Below are 18,275 nucleotides of genomic sequence, written 5' to 3' on the forward strand. Positions count from 1 at the left end.
TCGATGACGCTTGAGGGAAGATCATGCACACGCACTCCTATAGCACTATCTTCCATATATACTGGAATGTTGTACTTAATGTTCTCGTGCTCCACATAGTGCACATTGTTATTGTCTTTTGCGAATTGAGTTGCATCCAAGTCTTTATAAAACTGAAAGTAAACAACATTATTTGTCTTATTGCGTTGAAGTAAATGCACACGTTTAATGTTAAGATGCATTTGCTCCTCAAGCAAACCTTCAAGTTCTCGTTTCGAAGGTCGAATTTTGCACTGCCTGAAGTCAACAATAATTGTATTCTTTCGTACCGGCGGTAGCTTTTGTTCGTTTGGTTCACTCATTTTCGAGGTCGTTCTATTGTTCACTACACAATACTGTACTTGGTTTCTTTCGTCCCGAACGTAAGCGGTTTTGTTTTATCGACTGACTTGGATGAGAGAAGAAAGCGAACTGAAAAGTTAATTGTTCAATGTAGAAGCAATCTAGGAATTCGCGGAGATAAAACTTTTTTACAGTTAAACACTTCTGTTGTGGCATTTTGAGACACGTTCAATTTTTCTTTCTAAAAAATGGTGTCAGACCAAAGTCAAAGTGGCAGTAGGGTAATTAAAAACCACGTTCAACGAAAATCGTAAAAATCACTTAAAACCAGCTTCAACGTGGAAAAGGTACGTGCATCGCAAGTGAGCTTTAGAAAACTTTCGGAAACATTATTCAATTTTCCAACGTTCCCGGTCTCAATTCAATCAAACTGGTCCACGAATGCAGTCCCGTCAAGTTGCAACCACCGGTGCCGAACAGTATACAGCTTGCATGTTTATGCTGTACAGCATAAACATCGTCGGAGAGTGGGCAAAGGATGGCAATCACACGTGACAAACGGGTAAGTAGAAGGAAGGCAGAGAGAGAGAGCGAGAGAGAAAGAGCATTCTGAGAAGAATGAGCGTGAGCCGGCTACTTGAACGAGCGCAGAACTACGATCAGCTCACCAGTGTTGTTTGACGACCGCCCTCGCATCGCATCGCATCGGATCTCGTAGACACAGATATCGAAAGGATTCCATCATCATCCATAAGATCATCGCAAACGGTGAGAATGTGCGACCGGGTGGATGTGTGCATGTGTACTGAATGAGACGGACGGCAGCAGGAGTGTGAATCAAAGCATGGGAAAACAGAATCACCGCTGGCTCCTTCGGATCATTTGTGTTCCGACGTTGGAACCGTAAGCACTGTTTACGGATTCTGTGCTCTTGAAGCTGCTATTTGGCGTTGGTTTGCTGGAGCTGAGATTTAGAGTGCCTTGTTGAGTTAGGGTCAAATTATTTGCATGGTTTTCGATGATCAAAGTTTTGCTACATCGGATGTGTACTTCAGTTGTGGCCGTTGATGGGTGATGTGCTGAGTCAAAACCAATCACACGGGAAATTGTGTCTGCGGGAAAACGACCGCCGTTCCGAGGCGCCGTCGGTACAAATAAAAACAAGTAAAAGAAAAGCACGCGTACAAGCGGCGCGTAGTAGAAGGAAAGTGTGGTAATTGAACCAAAATAAATAAAACCCCTGGTGGATGACCGGGATGAAACGATACTGCGCTCGCCTTTTCCTCCCGCTGGAAAAGCAGACCCTAGCTTCGATCGTTTTAATGGGATGTTCGAAACAATATTTTGGTTATTAACCTCCAATTTCAAGCAGGACCGAAATCGCAGTCAGTTTATTCTATTTATCGCGGTTTATGCGCTGGCCCATCGTGAATAGTGCCGATGATTTAGTGAAAACTCAGATGTGCGGCGGGAAACTCGTGCCGGTGGTGGTTAATTTCAGGAAGCAGATGAAAAGAAATATAAACGCGCCAAACTGAACTTCTGCCATGCCCGGAAGAAGAAAAATAGCAGCAACAAAACTGAAGCAGTTACACACACGAGAAACGTGAATGTATAATACATGGCCAGTGTAAATTTATTATTTATTGAAAAACATAAATAAATCAAATTGAAACTTCAATCATTTCGCGAACGAAAAACGCTGAATCGAGGAATAATTTAAGGAAATACGATCGACTTTGTATTCGGTTTGTGCTTAATATCTTCATTAGTGTACCCGTCGGTGTTTGCCTTCTGCAACAATATTTAAACATTATCGAGTTTGGAAAATAATCGTAAAAATTTGAGTTCCGAATTTCAAACAGCACTGGACAGTGTTTGGTGATTGAAATTCACCTTTAAAAGGTTCAGTAAAATCCGCTGCTTTGTTTCATTGGATCAGATAAAACGATAAGGTAAGCAATAAATTCGAAGTTTTTTTCGACATATGCTGTGATATTTTGGAATTCAAACTCACATTGGCTAGAAAATTTGAAAAATTGGGGTATGGGTGTAGCGTAATGGGTAAGACCATCGTCTTTCAAATACAGCATACCTGGGTTCGATTCCCAACCCCGCACATAGATTCTAGAAGGTTGTCCTGATCCGAGAGACGAATGACTATAAGACTGAAAGCTCTGTAAAATGATAGGAAAGTGAATATTTTACCTACAAAAAGTATATATTTTAGTGTGCTTTTATCTTATTTTTCATGAAACGTATTTATATAAAAAAGCCTTCATTTATCAATTTAATGTGTGACGTGTTGGGGAACTGCCGATAAAACGTCATAATCTTTTGAAAACTGATAAAAAAGTTTCGATTTTCACGGCATAAACACTACAAATTTTTCAATAATTGTATATATTTGCACAACTACGTGCGCGATAATTACGAACAATTCGAGAAATGTCTGGTATTCCACTCTTATTTACATCTCATATTCGACGTATCAGTGCATATACAGTTCATGATGCTCTGCTCATGCAACTTTTCAGCTAAACATAAGCCACTAAGCAGACGTAAAGTTCAATATAACTAAGTTTTTTTTTTAATTTGTTCCTAATCGCAACGTCTGAAACGACATTTAGTTGCCGAAAAATGCTTTGTTTTAGTCGCTAAAATTCTTTCTCAGGATAAATACCAAACAATTAAATGTGAAAATATATCGTTTGAAGAAATTAAAGAATGAATACGACAGAGTTTATTGTAAGGTGACGTTTCAACACAAACAAATGACGATTAGAAAAGTCAAAAATAACTAGTTATTCGCTTACTTTTTGCACTAAATACTGTGAATTTCGCAACAGAGATAACTCCTTCGAAATTCAGCGACTTTTCCATTTAGAGGTGTTTTGGTCCGCACAATCAGTATATATTTCGTTTCGATTTTTTCACGTTTTTTCGCCTTTGCAACTAATCTGGTTGACATTTTCTTATACTCCCAAATTATTTTCCGTTCTTTCCGATTCTTGCAACCTTGCTAAAATTCTTAGACAGTCCAGGAAAATTTAATCGAATCCAAAATTTTGGATACATTCTTAAGAAGTGTATCGAAAAAAAGTTATCCACAAATTTTTCTTTCAAATTATGATAAAAAACGATATTTTATTCAAACTAAAAATTGATCCTTTATTGTACGAGGTTAAACTTGAGCATAATGAAAACCGGATGAAATTTATGTTATTCCTTCACGAATTTTCGAACTTTTGATCGAACGCTTTTCATCAAGTTCCGGACAAGTGTTGCCTCGCACTTTTTGGACGCTTGAGCCCAAATTTGTTTGAACTTCTGCATGTTCCCAGCTGCCTTACCAGTCTTCTTGAAGACCCTCTCCACGATTGCCCAGTAACGTTCGATGGGTCGAATCTGAGGCAATTTGGTGGATTGATATTTTTCTCAACGAAATTTATATCCTTTTCTGCAAGCCAACTGAGAGTAGTTTTAGCATAGTGAGCCGACGCTAAATCCGGCCAAAACAGTGAAGGTGTCCTATGCTTCTTATATAAAGGCAGCAATCTCTTCTGGAGACACTCAGATCGATAGATTTCTGCATTTATAGTTCCGGTAGTATAAAAAATGATTGACTTCAAACCACAGGAACATATTACTTGCCATACCAGTACCTTTCGACCGAATTTCTCCACTTGAATTGACCTGTCCGCATCGCTCACATCCTCCCCAACGACGACAGTAAAGTATTATGGACCTGGAAGGGTTTTTGAGTCCTCCTTTACATAAGTCTCATCGTCTATTAAAACGCATGCATCTTGTAGGTCGCTGGATCATTCCGACACTCGTTCCTGCATTTTTGGCCAAATCACGTTCAATACGTTCTTCATGAGATATTACTTGGTCCAGTTTTGGGTTGATAAAAAAACCGGGTTTTCTGCCTCTTCCTGGTAGCTCATCCAAAGAATAGTGTTCCCCAAACTTATTAATGATAGTTTTAACACTGGTATGATGACTTCCGAACCGCTTCGCATAGTAATACCCTTCTCACTTAGCCATGTGTCCAGAACCTTAATTTTCACTTCCTTTTCAATAAGTGACATTTTGGAAACGCAGAATTTCAACCGCACAAACAAGTAAACAAACGAAAGCTGACAACCAAACGCACAGCATGCTGTGATCTGAGCATAAAAAAACAATCACAAATACATGCGTACAACACAAATGTATGTGGATAGCTTATTTTCAATACACTCTTTATAATCCCGATGATCTAGTTTTTGACGGTTTTGGACAATATGGAAATCATTTACATGTAAAATGCTTGTATAGGCTGTGAAATATTTCACCAATTGTTTTTTACTTTCAGTTGAAATTTAACATTTCGATTGTTATTTCTTTATCGAGTAGTTAAATTTAATGGAAACTACGACCCAATTCAAAGTTTGAAGGATGGAAAGTTATTTGGCTTTATTTTGCTCTGAAAGCAAATTCATAACAAGTGGTAAAATTAAAAAAAACAGAGAACAGATGAAGAAGCTCGAGAAACTGGAACTTTTTATTGGAGTCTTTGATTTTACTGAAAGTATAAGAAGAATTTGCAACAGTAATTTTTACTAAAGATCTGAAACTAATGTTTTTTACAAGATTTTTCTTTCAGTGTAGCAAAATAACTATTGAACTGCCGAATCAGCTGTTTTTCGAAGAAGGACGGACATTGACAGCAAATGGAGCAACTATCGATGATGGTTTCGACTTTGGTATCAATTTCTATTTAGAAATTATCGTATATTCTATGATCAATTTTTTAAAAATCGATGAACTGTTGGTTTATCTTTAAAAAGCAAGCATTTTGCCACTTCTTCTCTATATCCCCTGTATTAATCAACATGAAAAGAGAATCGCCCTTTTTGGATTTGTTTACTTCTATGCTTCCTGCGTGAATTATGAAACCCTCGCGCATTTTTCGTGAAATTGGCTGATTTCCGCTAATAAGATAAATCTGCTGGTAACTTTATCGTTTCATCTACTATTTTCAGTAGTTAAAAGTTCAAAACCCATCTAAAATAACCAAAATAAATAGTTCTAGCAACTGAAGTATTGCCCTGTTTGTTGTCATGGAACACGGAGGACGAAACTTACATACACAAATGAACAAAATTGTAGGATTTTGAAGTATTTATTTGTAGGAGAGAGAGACTCGATTGGTTCACTTTTGTATGATCCGCCCTTCTTTGAAAAACAGTTGGAATGCCACTTGAGCCTAGAGATGCCAGGTAAAAATTTCAAATATCTGCAGACAGGGTTTCAAAAGTCTGTAAATGTGAAAAAAAAATTCGGCAGTCAGCAAGTATGCCTTGCTGGTAGTCAGCAAGTATGCCTTGCCCTAGCTCTCAGAGATGCCATTTAAACAGATTTATCTGTATTATACAGATTTTTACATACGCATACAGAATATAGATTTGATACAGATTTTCTAAATTTAATACGGATTTCCCAAGAAGCAAAAAAAAGCTTTTTCGTATGAGCAATCTATTAGTGTTTTAATACAGTGACGAGAAGCAAAGTCTTGGCATTACATTCCTTTTGTGGAATTTAACCTTCCTGTTCCAACAGACAGATGGAAAAAATTATTGCTCATTGAATCTACCATTCTACATCCATAAGGTGTTTGAATAACATCATTTTAATGTTGAAATTTTATTTTAATAGTGAATACAGATAAATACAGATTTTTTTATACAAAGTAATACAGATTTCCTATATAAAAATCTGGCATCTCTGCTAGCTCTGATTCCTGATTCCGACCTAGGACAGGACCAGACAACTGGTTTCTTTTTCTAGAAAAATATTTCTCTTCTTATTCCGGTTGCTCCCTGCTGTGAATAATAAATGCCTCGCGATCACTGTTGCCAGTAGAGATAATTATTCATTCTGAAAACTTTCTTCCCTTATAACATGCGATTGTTTATCATTTGAAAACACTTAGACAAATGTTATATCGGTCAAAAATATAGCTCTGGATTCATTTTGATCAGATGTTTGTTTTGAAGAAAACGTTTAATTGAAACAGCTTAATAAAATTTTTCTAATACACTCAATTTTGGGTAATTAATTTTTGCAGCCTTATTAAATAAAGTATTCAACATATTCTATTTGAGAAAAATAATAACATAAAGAAGTATCCAAAGATTCGGTGCTATTTTCAACCAACATAATCAATATTCTCGTCCATATCACACTTCGTGATTTCAGGCTTTCTCTTTGTATCATCCAGTGATTGTTAAATGTAATCGTATGCTTTCCACGTTGACAGGACTTAACAACCAATTGAACTTAAATCCTATTGAAATTAATAATTTTGAAAAGATGATCAGAAAAATAAAATGTCCAATATCAAGCTACATTGTTACCGACGATACTGACAACACTTTTTCTACCACCCGGCAGTAATATTGATTTCAACAACTTGTACTTGCTTATGTCAATTTCAACCAATCACGAGCTGGTCCGAAATTGGTCCTAAAAGTGGATTAACAATTGTCAGGTCCTGTCCTAGGTTCAGTACTTCCCAGCTGTCAAAATTAACCACGAGTTTTCTTAAGCAGCGAGAAAAGCCACTTGCTTATACGCCCTTTTGAAAAACTAACCGAGATATGTCTTCAATAGTTGGCACGATGCGGCTCGACAAAATTCACTGGGTTATTTCGAGATACTCACACTAGCATTCGCCACACAACGGCTGAAAATAGTCACACCAACACATTCACAGGTGGATTGGACCATTATGTACTTCCCTTGACATGTTTTCTTAAGAAGCGAGAAGGTTCACGCTTTTAAGTTCTCTCGAATCAGCCTTATGTGGTTGTTTGAGCTATTACTGTGGAACAAGGTGATCAAAATATAATTTGATCGATATTTCTATTGAATAGTTCAATCAGTTGTCATAATACTTCATTAAGGATCAAGAGTAAACCAAGTTAACTTGTGTTGGTAATTTGTGTATTTCGTACATTTTATTTGGTACGTATGTCATAGATCTTTGTATTCATATATGCAGTGCAACCAGTTTATCAAAGTGGCTTGCACGATTGAGTTTCAAACAATCTTTTTCAGCAATAATTTATTCTCAAACGAACGTTAAACCAGACTTTTTGGATGAAATATCAGTTTTGATCAATTTTTCACCAACGTTTGATGAAAACTGCTTACATTTTATGACTGTAGATTTCAATTCCCTAATAAGAAGTTAGCAACACTGCTTCAATGGATTTGTATTAGATTGCGCTACACAAAATAAACAAAACTAAGTATTTTCTGTTACAAAAGCAGTTTTCCGGAAAAATAAAAGGTTTAAGACAACATTCCATATCCATTGTCTTTTGCGTGTCAAATTAAAGGTTTATATTTTGCGGGTTTACTTATAGAAGGTACGTAAATCTTTACCTTATGATAAAAAAAGAACCGGAATTTTATTGAAAAACGCAAAATTTCAATTTTTAATAAATTTCTTTATTATCGCCTTCAAAGTACTTTCCTTCTGCGGCAATACATGCATATCCCAACGCTTGATCCAATTATCCATACAAGTTTTATAGGCCGCCGAAGGTATAGCCTTTAGTTCACGTAGCGAATTCTCTTTTATGGTCTCTATGGTCTCAAAACGCGTTCCCCGCATTGGCAATTTGAGTCTGGGAAAAAGGAAAAAGTCACACGGGGCCATATCTGGAGAGTACGGTGCTTGGTTGATGATATTGGTCGAGTTTTTGGTCAAAAACTGCGACACAACCAACACTGAAATTCAGCTTTTTTGGCACCAGCCGAGAAGCGACGCGTTTCAAACCCAAAACATCAGTTAAAATATGTTCGGCTGATCCATAAGAGATGCCCAATAACACAACAATATCTCTAATCGGTACAGAACGATTTTGCAACACGATTTGCTTCGCCGATTCAATGTTTTCTCCAGTTACAGATGTTGTTGGGCGGCCAGGGATCTCATTATGATCCAAGCTTGTACGATCACCTTTGAAGCGTTTATATCACTCGTATGCCTGTGTTTTTCCTAGACACGATTCACCAAAGGCCTTTTCTAACATTTTCATCGTTTCGGAACACTTAAATCCATTTGCAACACAAAATTTGATGCACGCACGTTGTTCTAAATCCCCACACGAAAATTTTTCAACTTCTTTGTATAGACGCCAAACAAAAACTAATCGTACAATATGCGTCAAAATTTGACAGAATGTGTATAAAAGTGTTGCCAACGTTGAGAGAATAAAAGTTTACCGATTGGACAAGCGCAGGAATTTTAAAATGAAAATTCCGGTTCTTTTTTGATCATAAAGTATATCGCAATAATTTTGGCAAGAGGAAATCCATATAGGAATGTGTTTGTCGCTAATCAAATGTGTTAGTGGATGTAAGCTGAAACCGAAATATTTTTTCTCGAGCAGTTTTAAGAAAATCGGAAGAGTTTTAGACTAAGATTTTCGCTTTTCTTGAATTGCAATTTTAAGCAGAATGATCCGATTGGTTTATTTTTCAACCATATGGAAGATTTGTTGATTAAAATCAGAAAAAGAAGCGCCAGAATTTGTTTTTACGCACACATTGTTGACATTACTCATACGCTTGCAAAGAGTCTTGCTCCTTAATAATGTGCAATTTTACGAGTGCTTCATTTGATCGATCATTTACCCGCGTGTGAAAAATTCTGGCAACCGGTAGAAGCCTGGCAAAATTCCGGCAGCTGTCAAAAATTTACAGGCGAAATTGTCTCATTCTCTTGCCTCGTCACGTCTTGCAAGATCACTCTTGCTGGTTTTTTTCTGTTCGACTTCATCTGATATTCGTCAATCCTGCATTTACATACAAAAATGAAAACGAGTCTTGAGACCAGGTAAATGAAATGAAAATACTGGTATATTGAGAAAAGAAGCATTGCAAATCATGTTTGGTAGTGCAAAAGTTATGTTATTGCACTTCATTTAAACTTCTAATGAAAAAAGTAAAACCAACGGTGCTAAAAATGAACAACCGATTCAAAACGGTCTCGCGAGGTCTTGTGTGGCAGAAATATAACCGTTAATAACCGATAGGCGAAATTCTCTGCCGGAAACGGTTGTTGCATTGTTGCTAGAGTCTTGCCGGAATTCCGGCAAAACCTTCTGCCAGACACATGCAAACGAGAAACTTTGTCAAACCGCATTGCAGGCTATGAAATACCCATATCAAGTTGCTATGAACATTTCATTTAATCTACTTACAATCATATAAAAATATCGTTATAGATTTCGTTCAACGAATATATAATGGCTGAAATAATATGATTCAAAATAATATAAAAACTGTAATTGTATTCTCATTGATGCCATTTTTGTGTTTAGTGCTGCACCGTTCTGCACCGATTATACTGGCTCCAATTTTGGTGTAATTAAGGCACCCTTTTGTCGCCCGCCATAATTGAAATTGATTTCAAATACAGAAAAAAGTTAGAAGTTCTAACGTTCATGCCCCAACATTTGTTAAAAATAGTGTCCACGTCCAGTACACGTCTAAATTCTGGACCAAAAGATGTCTTGTCTTGTTAGCTTAAGAACGTGAGGAGTAAATTATTACTTATTACTTCGACTGGGGTGAAACGTATTGCTTTAAAAGTGGTGTGATTCGATCGATACAAGTGGTAGTCAGACGGTGTTTTGATCAGGGTAACAATATTTTGATCAAGCCTTGTCGTGATGCAAATTGACGAACACGTGTCAGAAGTATATCAAAAGTGCAAAGGATCGAAACGTTTTTGGCTATAATTTATCAATGCTTATTTAGGTTGTTGTTAACATCGGTACGGTAAAGTTTTGGATGCAATACCGAAAAGTAAAAGCATTTCGAGTAGGGTACCTTTGTATACTCTAATTGGGATTAACTAGCAATATTACAACGAACATTCTCCCATTCACACGTTCATGCACTGCGGAGATCGCACCAAGCTGATTGATCGGTGACACGATAAAAAAAATTGAAGGTAATTGCGATGGCAAGCGTTCCTGCAGGGCAATAAAATGGAGACCACAGTTTCACTGTGACTTGCTGCCCCCGGTGGGCAACGGAAAATTGTAAACAGCGCTCGTGGTTCATTCATAAAAGTGATCACGAGACAAATGGTTTATGTGTGGTGCACTTAACGGTCTCCCACTCTTTTTGCCACCCCGCGCGATCCGGTGCAATATACACTACCGGTTCCTTCCTCCCAAACGCTTTTTCTACCTTTTTCTTGTCACCACCGCTGTCAGTTTTCGACTAGGCGTTTATATACACAGAAAGAGGCACTGGCTTACGAATTCAAATGAATGAAAAAAAAAGAAATAAATGAGGGGGCACACGACGGCTACGATTCGCCCCAACAGATTCGGTTTATTGACACGCTAAATTGTACGGGGATTGGAAGCTTTCGTGGTTGTTTCCAGCTGAAAGTTCGAGTGGTTGTGAGTTCATTCGATTTGCTTCGGCAAATCTATTCGGCGCAGCTTGTGTAATTGTGTCCCAGATGGTTGAAGGTGTTAACGGTTTGATCACTTTTGCATGGTTCCGAATCATCAATATTACCGCCTATACCGTTACAATGAGTATGAAGGGTATGTTAGTAATTTTCTGTATAATAAACTTATAAAACCGATACACTGAAGAAGGATGCAAATAGCATTCCGAAATACGTATCTGTATTATAACGTTTGAAACACTTTCGGAAAAATAGTGACTGTGAAAATAGTGACTTTGTGAGAGTGTAATGACGTGATATAACATAGTGGAATTCAACGGTACAACAACAGTACTATTAGTGAATTTTCTGTTGTCTATTGGATACTTTTGTTTCAAAAATTTTAAACCTCTGCTAAGTATTATTTCTGGAAGCAACTCAACATAATCTAAAACTAGTCTCTATGATCTTTAACTGCAAGTAAATACCTAACAAGCGATGTCAAATCAAAAAATAAAAATATCTCCAAAGGTAATAGGATTACATCGTCCACACAAAGTCTGAGATTGTGCGGAGGCTCTTTTCAACCCGGTTTCTTTCTGAGTCTAGCCACACTCCGGGCAGTTCAAGTGGCAGGATGTTTTCTCTCGCTTTGAAAAGATTCAGGATTCATTCATTAGCCATTTTGTATTTTGTCTTTAGGATGCCTTACCCGCTAAGTTCGGGTCTAGAAGAATTTGCAACATTGTTTACTGTATGCGCAGATAGGCAAACGACTAATGAATTGAATATAATCGGAAATATCATGCCTAATCGTGTCTTAGAGCTGTGTCTACCACAAGCTTAGGGTGGCGAAATGGTAGTGCGTATGCACGGAATGCATAAGAACACAGGTTCGAGTCCTGCCTATGACCGTATCTTTTTCCAAAAAAAACATCTTTTCTGTGAGTTTCTCATCAACCCATTATCACACTACTGGGCAGATTAGGGAGAGGATTGTATGAACGGAAAGCACTTTTCCGTTATTGACGTCTTTTGAAAGTAATTCCTCATTACTCCTGTCCGAATATCCTTGGTCTTGTAGGAAAAGATGGATTTTTGTGTTTCGAAGATGATCTGAAGTACACAGTAGTCATGTACAGCGCACTGTATCATCGGTATGTGGTTATCCCGCATCTTTATTAAAACAAGATTTTTGCTTTTTGCGTTTTGCAACAATGGTTTTTTTAGATTGTAAGTAGAACCTTAAAGCTGAACCAGATGATCCCGTTTCCGTTTAGGAACAACCAAACGTTGTATCTTGAAATCCGCAGTGGATTTCATTCCCTATTATGATGAATATGACCTGAGCTTAACTGGAGAGGTGAGATAACCACATCTCGATGATACAGTGCTCTGTACATGCCCACTATGTACGGTCAGTCGTGTTATATTTTTACTAATATTGTAAATTGCTCCTTAATGAATCAACAAGATGAATCTTAATTCATATGAAATACAATACAACAAGTAGAAAACAACTCGCTCAGCAGGAGAATGAATAAATTTCCAAGTTACTAGACGTCAGACTACTCTCACAGAGGCCGTCGAGAGGGAGGGAATCGCCTGGCCCGGATCTTTTCAGTATTTGGCAGGCAGTATGCACTACCGGAACGGTAAACAAGGAAATATACTGTGAAGAATGTCTAAAGAAACCATTGGTATCACTCCAACACACTCATGATACTCCCTCGCTATTCTGGTCCGATTTGGAATCTTGTCACCACGCTAAAGACGTTTTGGAATGGTATAAAGTGAATGTAGTCCATGTTGTACCGAAAGAGGCGAATCCACCTAACTGTTCAGAGTTGTGCCCTATCGAGCGGTATTTTGCTTTCATGAAAAGAGAACTCACTCAATACAAACAACAATTGTAGATAAATATAAACAATATAAAAAAAACCCTACCTCATCCACCTAATGGTGTGATAATTCCTTTCTCTTGACATTTAAATAGTCTCATAATTACATTTATGAGATAATACCCTCAGCCAATCGTATTCGGCCATTCCACGTCTAAGACTTTCGAACTCGATTCAGGCATCGTTGAGAAACTTTGGTGCACTGGAAAATACTACGTTTTGTCGGTTAAGTCATATATAAGATTACATCTCCCGAATCGGGATTGTTTGATATAATTTCCCAAACTTGATCTGAGGCATCATTCCAGCTTATAAATAAGCCTAAGCTTATCGAAATTCAATGATTGTTTACGAGAAATTTGAATCGATGAGCAAAGTGCAGTTAGGCGATTATGTCACTTAGGCCATTGTACCACCGGAAACGAAAATGACAGCCATTTGATATTCAAACTTGATCAATGGCCCAGTAGTATCTTTCGAACAAGCCGAAACTTATTAAAATCGGTTGAGCCATATCTGGGAAAATCGAGTGGTAAAAAATAACGCTTTTTGTTGGTTACGTCACCTATACAACCATATCTCTGGATCCAGAAGTCAAAGCCATTTGATCTTCGAACTTGATCAATGGTCTAACAGTAGCATTTAAACGAGCTTCAGCTTTTTGAAATCGGTTCACTCATAAATTAGAAAATAAAACGGCAAAAAAATTCGTTGAAAGGTGCACACACACAGAAGTTTTCTGATCTCATCGAGCTGAGTCGATTGTTATATAACACTATGTGTCTCCGAGGCTTCGTTCGAAAGTCGGTTTTATCAGCAATTCATATACCTCTCTATAGAGAAAGACGAAAATGGACAAAGATTGCCGATTTTTCATGCGTTTACCTTCACCCGCACTGACAAATCTGCCCATGCAGCATCAATCATAGTAACGCATGAGTCAGCAGACAAAGTTTGACATCTCTATCAGTCGAACTCTAACCATGATGGCAAAAACAGTGAAGCAACTCCGTTGAGAAGTGTGCGCGTTCAAAAAACGGCACCACACCGTGTCGAAAACATAAATCATGCAGCACTTAATGGACGTCGGATTCGCCCGGATGTGGCACCCAAGTCGTCGAACCGACCCAAAATCCCCCAGTTGCAGGATTTTTGGGTCAATCCGAAGCGTAAGAAGTAGGAATTGCAATATAAAACGAAAGAAGAACTGGAAAACACTTAACTTCCGGAAGGCCGCTCGCAAGGGCGTAGATTTTTTTTTGCAAGCAAGCTTAAATATTCACCTTCTAAAGGAAATTTACCAAAAGTAATCGTACTTTTTTATCATGACCCGAAAAACGTTCATTTTTTAATGGAAACATTAGTTAGGAAGTAACATAAACGTGAAAATTGATGTTAATCGAATTAAGTTATTGAGGAAAGAGAAAGTAATCAAAGAGAATCTGTCATCGGCATTTAGGCCCATTTGAAATGTTTTTTTTTACATATACCAAATATTACATAATTCTAGATAGGGACAAAATAAATTATATACGAAAAACTTTTTTACCAACTGAAGAAAGTAATAACTAACAAAAATCATGGCTTCTTCAAAGGCCGCTCAACTACAACAAATCTCGTAGAATTTGTGACATTCCCTCTGAATGCAAAGAACACTGGTAATCGCGAAGAAACTCTTTACACCGACTTCAGTAAAGCTTTCTTCTATACAAACTATAAAAATATGGCATAGAACATAGCCTTCTGGAGTGGCTTAAATCATACTTAACGAATCGTGTACAAGTAGTTCGCTTCCAAAACATAAATTCTTAACCAATTAATGTAACATCTTGCGTACCTTAGGGTTCTCATCTAGGGCCTTTTGTATTCATTTTATATATAATCGACATTTTCTTCATTCTCAAAAAACTAAAAGTACTTATATATGCAGACGACATGAAACTCTTCGTGGAAATTAAAAATATCAACGACGCTGTAATATTCCAGAATGAAATCAATCTATTCCACATTTGGTGCTGAAAAAGTCTACTTCAACTCAATGTTAAAAAAATGTAACTCAATTATTTTCAATAGGAAAAACATTTGTGGATCTTTACAATCGATAAAGCAAATAGTATGCTGTGCTTATCAAACGCTTCAGTCATAACGTTCAAGACCCATATATGTACTATAAAATTGATATATAGTACATATGTCAGACCCATATTAAAATATTGCAACCTAATATAAAATCCATATAATATGATTCACAAAGAACGCATTGAATCGATACAAAAACAATTTCTTTTATATGCGCTTCGTAAATTAAACTGGACAGCATTTCCTCTAGCATCATACGAAGCACGCTGCATGCTCATCAATATACAAACACCTCAAGAACGCCGCAACTTTGTAATGCTTTATTCAAGGATGGCTTTTATCGTATCAAAGAACGTTCGCTGGCAACTCTTCACCGATTGAATCAGTGCCATCAAAGAGAGTTGGAAATCATCGCAACAACAAAAAACCCGGCATGGCTCATTTAACATAGAATCGACACCAGTGCGAGAGCGAATTTCTCTCGATGACATTTCTGAGAATCAAAGGTTAGCACGCTGCTGTGGGGATCCTCTCTGAAGCAACAAACGGTTGCTTATTCTCGTTTCGCGATCCGATTCTATACAGGTAGTTGATAATTGCGATAGAATCATTTTACTATTGCCGCTTATTCTAACTATGTGCATATAATCTTTGTATAAGTTGTGTCTATGAAAATGTATGTGAATACTACACACAAGGGTTTTGAAATATTGCAACCTAGTATGAGAATCATCAAGTCGAATCATCGATTCGATTTTCTGCGATAATTGTCAACTTGCGATTCTCTCTTGGTAAATTCCACACAGCGGCGATCATTATCAGACTGCAATTTTTTTAAGGGCCGAGAAATACTCAGAGTATGAAGTGGAGCGAAGGAATGTAGAAAAATTCTCTTGCGGTTCATGCATTGAGAGACTCGAGTTCTTGTAGCATCTTCTACCGGATTGAAAATGTTGTATACAATATAGATAGCAATATAGCAGCTTCTGTGAAATTTTCGGCAATCACCAACACTGGCTTTATTTTTATCAGCGACATTGTCTCTCAACGCATTAAATTAGCTACATTATTATTGCAATTAAATTTCGAACGAACCAGGAAATTAGTTTTAGAAAGAGACACACAAACAAATTATGCATAATACAGTCCAGTCCACTGAATAATGCGACATTACAATCAATACCCAAGTAATCATATGTATTATATCACTGCACATTTACAACTCTATTTTTACATGGTCAGGCCCGTACCCAGGATTTCGTTTCGGGAGGGGCCCAAAGATGAAAAAATAATGTTACTGAAGACTGATTTTGGTGCTAATTCTCGGTGTGCCATTTACGGGTGTTTTTAACAGACACTTTAAACTTTTCCACTGGAACTGTTATTGTATTACATTATTGTCTGAGACCTTCTAAATAATTATATATCTGTTTTTGATTTCGGGAGGGGTCCGGGCCCCTTGGGCCCCCCCTCTGGGTACGTGACTGTACATGGTTAATGTATAATTACACTAATCCTTATACTTTAAAGTAATGTGCATAAAATTTGCATTCAAAACGTAACTGAGCATTGTTTTACAACAACCTTTCGCCGTCCTATATATCGACATTCAATGCTATATTTTGGAACAACGTAATTGTAATAATAACTGTAAGAGTAATAATCCTATAAGAGTCTAATAGTCGCCCTTTATAATAGTGTTGTAAAAACATGTGTAATTCCGCTGCATTTGATCAAATTTTACGCGAATTTTTAAAGCTGAAGTAATGTAAAATTATAATGCGTTGTGGTTACTTGGGTTATGCGAACATCTAGACCTTTTTATGTCAAAAAATCAAATAAAATCTCAGCTTTGTCGAAATAATTCGTTGTATGTAAGTATAGAACATTGTAAATCATTAATATGTAGTCTACATTTGCTTGACGAGAATAAATAAATAGAATTCCTTTGAAAATCAAATTTTGGGGAGCTCAAGTTTTATTTGTGAAATAAATTATAGTGCTGGACAATGCTATACAAATTAATTGATGTTTTTTAGTCCTGGATGGTGTCACTTTAACCACAGATAGCAGACTAAATTTTTCAAAATCCTGTGTAGATTTTAAATTTTCTATAGAGGAAAGGTGGCGATTAGTGCGCACCTAAGCTTTTTAAAGTATAACAAATGAAATATTACTTTTTCCAAGACCATAAACACGTCTACGGAAACTTCAAGCCTTGATTTTCAATGACCTCAAATGAAAGATTACAATTATTATCTCGTTTACGGGCATGAAAGCCACAAAATAGTCATGTTTTGTTCCTATCAGTGCGTAAGGGTAAGGTAACAGTGCGCGGTCGTGCATTATAGTGCGCACAATGAATTTTCTGTAAATCTCGAATCTTTGTAGAAGGAAAACAACTTTTTTCGACCCAAATCGTCGGATGGTCACGAATCAACCCTTAAACATGTTACATATGCATATTTTTTGGAGAAGTTTACCAAATTTCGCGAATTTGAACAAACTTTGAACAATTTATCAATCTAACCAATGCCATATTCACAAAAAATAAAATGCTCATGACCAAGGATGCCAAGTGATTTTTTCAAAAATCTGTGTTTGATTAAAAATCAGTCTGTGCGAAATCTGTGTCCTCTTTCCATAATAGCACAGCAAAACGGGTTAATTTTCGTGAGTAAAAAAAGTATCGACACTTTCATGCGCCCTGTCGGAAATACATTGTTATTCTGTTTCCCCTAGAAAATTGAAGACTTTTAGAGACTTGTTCTCGAGCAGCCAGAAGTTCCACAAATACTTAAAACATTCACATTTAATTTGAAAGTACAGAACAAGTTCCGCGCGAACTTTCCCGCTGCTTATAAGCTGAAGAATTATCTTACTTAGAAGTTCGTTCAGTTGCGTCGCGTGAACTTCGAAGTGTGTATCATTACTTCAAAAATAGGCTGCATAGAATGCTATTCATTAGCTTCGTAGGTTGCTTAAGACAAATCAGTCCCTTTTATTCGAACTTTTGGTTAGTTGGGTTGCCATTCTGTCGGAAATCTGTGAAACACAGACTAATCTGTGAATCTGGCATCTCTGCCCATGACAACAATAAACGTCGCTCTCAATTGTACACACAGAGAAAAAAAGTCAAACATAACTATACTTGGGCCTGTCACTTAGGAATTGTAACAGAAGATAGTTTTTTTCTATGAGTTTTTCGATTTTATATGTTCCACTAATTGTTTTGCTTTTTCAAACTTGCCTAATTTAGCGCTTTGTGTAGCAAAATAGCCACGCAAAGCGTATTATTATCGATCTCAGCTTGCGTACTATTTGAAAATATGAAATTATGATTTCTAATTACGGTTATGATCTGAAATTAAACGTAAAAATTTAAACAATGAGGTTAATAGGACCCAATCTCAAAGTTTATCGCAAAAAACTGATAAATATTAACAAAAGCTCACAATGAAATCCGCACTAATATATGCCGCGCACTATTACCCGCGTTTCCC

General features: G+C 37.0%; 1 protein-coding gene across 1 annotated transcript in view; it reads left to right on the top strand.

The window, feature by feature from the left end:
- Window positions 1-1,048: 1,048 nt before the first annotated feature.
- Window positions 1,049-18,275, top strand: part of LOC131427281 (uncharacterized) — a 120,218-nt gene continuing 102,991 nt past the window's right edge. The window contains exon 1 of the mRNA XM_058590323.1: window positions 1,049-2,276. The gene's annotated coding sequence lies outside the window, so the exon portion shown is untranslated. The remainder of the gene's footprint in view (window positions 2,277-18,275) is intronic.

The sequence above is a fragment of the Malaya genurostris genome, chromosome 2 (genome assembly GCF_030247185.1).
Source record: "Malaya genurostris strain Urasoe2022 chromosome 2, Malgen_1.1, whole genome shotgun sequence".
Taxonomy (NCBI): domain Eukaryota; kingdom Metazoa; phylum Arthropoda; class Insecta; order Diptera; family Culicidae; genus Malaya; species Malaya genurostris.